We start from the raw sequence: 3,301 nt of genomic DNA, 5'->3' as shown, positions 1-3,301 counted from the left end.
GAGTAACCAGAAGGCAAAGTACTGGGCTAATGGTAAGATTCTTAGTAGTGTAAATGACCAGAGAGATCTCGGTGTCCATGTACACAGATCCTAGAAAGTTGCCACCCAGGTTGACAGGGCTGTTAAGAAGGCATACAGTGTTTTAGCTTTTATTAATAAAGGGATCGAGTTCTGGAACCAAGAGGTTATGGTGAAGCTGTACAAAACTCTGGTGCGGCCGCACTTGGAGTATTGCGTACAGTTCTGATCACTGCATTATAAGAAGGATGTGGAAGCTTTGGAAAGGGTGCAGAGGAGATTTACTAGGATGTTGCCTGGTATGGAGGGAAGGTCTTACGAGGAAAGGCTGAGGGACTTGAGGCTGTTTTCATTAGAGAGAAGAAGGTTGAGAGGTGACTTAATTGAGACATATAAAATAATCAGAGGGTTAGATAGGGTGGATAGGGAGAGCCTTTTTCCTAGGATGGTGACGGCGAGCACGAGGGGGCATAGCTTTAAATTGAGGGGTGAAAGATATAGGACAGATGTCAGAGATAGTTTCTTTACTCAGAGAGTAGTAAGGGAACGGAACGCTTTGCCTGCAACGGTAGTAGATTCGCCAACTTTAGGTACATTTAAGTCGTCATTGGATAAGCATATGGACGTACACTTCACTCAGTCACTGCCTCCCACTTCACTCAGTCACTGCCTCCCACTTCACTCAGTCACTGCCTCCCACTTCACTCAGTCACTGTAGGTTAGATGGGCTTGAGATCGGTATGACAGGTCGGCACAACATCAAGGGCCGAAGGGCCTGTACTGTGCTGTAATGTTCTATGTTCTATGTTCTAGGTAATTGCAGGTAACAGGCCAGAGGGAGAGGTCCGGGCGGAGGGTGAATATTGGAGTTGGGCAAAAGGGACTGTGGGACAGGTAGAGGGCTCTTGCCCAAAGAAATGAGCACAGAGGCAAAGACAGTGGAAGAAGATTTCGACGTCACATTGTGCCAAAAATTCTTTAAGGTGGGGACACAGAGGAATAAAGCTGAGGCCTTTGCTGAGTACAGAACATTTAACATCAAGAGCAGAGGCTTAGGAGGGATGGAAACTAACCGACAGGAGTAGGGGTCGGGAGAGGGGATGGAGCCAGAGGGAAGGAGAGGCAAGGAAGGTTCCAGAGGTCCAGGGATATTTTTGAGTTGCTGCATCTTGTGGGCCTTGATGCCTGAAAGGAAAAGAAAAAGTTTCTTGTTAGCCCAGTGAATGAGCCGGTGGATGAAGAGGAATGGCAGAGTGGTGCAGCCCCGAGCCAGTGTCATGCGATGCTGTTGGAGACAGAGGTCGAGAGTGTGCATGTGGCACCAGATGGCACTGAGTGTGGATCCAGTATATGGCGAGAGCAGCCCTCTGTGGAATGTTGAATATCACTGAGGCATAAAATGAGGTGTGGTTCTTCCATGCTTGTCTTGAGATTTGCTGGAACACTGCAGCAAGCCAGACGCGGGATATTGGCCAGGGTGGTGTGTTAAAGTGGCAAGCAACAGATAGCTCAGGGATATCGTGCTGCTTCCGTCTCTCATCCAAAATTGGAAAGGTTAAACGATTTCACTTCCAATTTCCACCCAGACACCTCCCCTCCCTTGTCCATCTTCCACAGGGACCCTGTGGAACACTGTGGAGCATACTTCCTTCACGCCCAACACACACCACCCCCACACCTCCATGGCACCTTCCCCTGCAACTGTCAAAGGTGCAACACTTACCCATTTACCTCCACCCTCCACAGTATCCAATGGCCCAAACATACCTTCCAGCTGAGCAACACTTCACCTGCACTTCCCACAATCTCATCTATTGCATTCATTGCTCACAATTTGTTCTCCTCTACACTGGGGAAATGAAGCACAGACTGGGTGTCTGCTGCGCAGGACTTCTACATTCAGCTCACAAAAAAGATTCTGAGCTACCTGTTACCTGCCCCATTAACACACCACCCTGTTCCCTGGTCAACATCTCTTGTCTCAAGCTTGTGGCAGCATTCCAGCAACTCTCCCATGTCCCAGCCCCCTATCCCACACACCAGAACTTGTTATCACATAGTGTGCCATTACACACTACCTATTGTTAGTCACTAACAGTCCCCCTAACAATTATTCACCCCCCTAGCCAGATCATTATCAACCCTAACCCTAACCCTATCACTTTTCTGATGAAAGATCTAGGCCCGAAACGGCAGCTTTTGTGCTCCTAAGATGCTGCATTTATCCAGCTCTACACTTTGTTATCTCATTATCAACTCCTTTGTTCATCCAACTGCTCTTCTCTCTCTTCAAGGTCTAACCTATTGTTGACTCCATATCCCATATCCCCTCCCTATTTTCTGCAAATAAACCATTTTCCCAGCCACCATCAGTGCTGAGGAAGGGTCACTAGACCCGAAACTTTAAATCTGATTGTTTCTTCACACACGTTGCCAGACCTGCTGAGGTGTTCCAGCAACTTGTGCTTTTGTTCCTGATTTACAGCATCCACAGTTCTTTCAGTTTTTACAACCAATTCAAGAACTGTGAGCTGCACAAGACACGTGACCACCACTTGGCTAAAAATCAGAGGTATTGCATGACTATCTGTACCAGTCATTTAAAAAAAACACGTTTAATGTCTAAAATAAGATCAGGAAATGTTGGAAAAATTTATAGTGGTTCGTGGAAAGAGACAGAGTGAATGATTCAGTTCGATAACCTTTGAACAAAACTGTAAGAAATTAGAGATTTGAAATAAAAGCAGAAATTGCTGGAGGAATTCAGGCACTTCCTGCAGCATCTTTGGAGATGTTAACTCTTCTTCAGTTTTCAAAGATCCTGCTAGATCTGTTGAGACTTTTCCAGCATTTTCAGTTCTTGTTTCAGATTTCCAGCATCCACAGTAGTTTGATTTCACTGGCAATTATAAATTTTAACGCTTTTATGCAAGTACAGAGGATTGGGGTAAGAGTAGAATTTGAAAGGAGAAATTAGAAAGCTGCATTCCTGTGAAAAACAGGTTCAACTAAATAAAAACAAGAGCTGACAACGCAAAGCACAGAGGCAAGGGCGGTTTGGTGCTAAATGGACAACAAAAGCTGAGTCGGGAGCTGCAACTACTTTCAGCAGAACCAGCAGCAGCTGTCCCATAAAATAGGAATAGTGGTTAGGATCTGAACACAGCCCAGGAGGATATGACATATCTGATGTGATGATGTCTGGAGAATGGCAATGTAGCAGGGCTGATGCCAGTGTCTGATTGACAGCTCAGGACGCCTGAGGAGAGCAGTGGAACATAGC

Source organism: Stegostoma tigrinum, chromosome 4 (assembly GCF_030684315.1).
Source record: "Stegostoma tigrinum isolate sSteTig4 chromosome 4, sSteTig4.hap1, whole genome shotgun sequence".
Classification (NCBI taxonomy): domain Eukaryota; kingdom Metazoa; phylum Chordata; class Chondrichthyes; order Orectolobiformes; family Stegostomatidae; genus Stegostoma; species Stegostoma tigrinum.
This window is presented reverse-complemented; position numbering follows the sequence as displayed.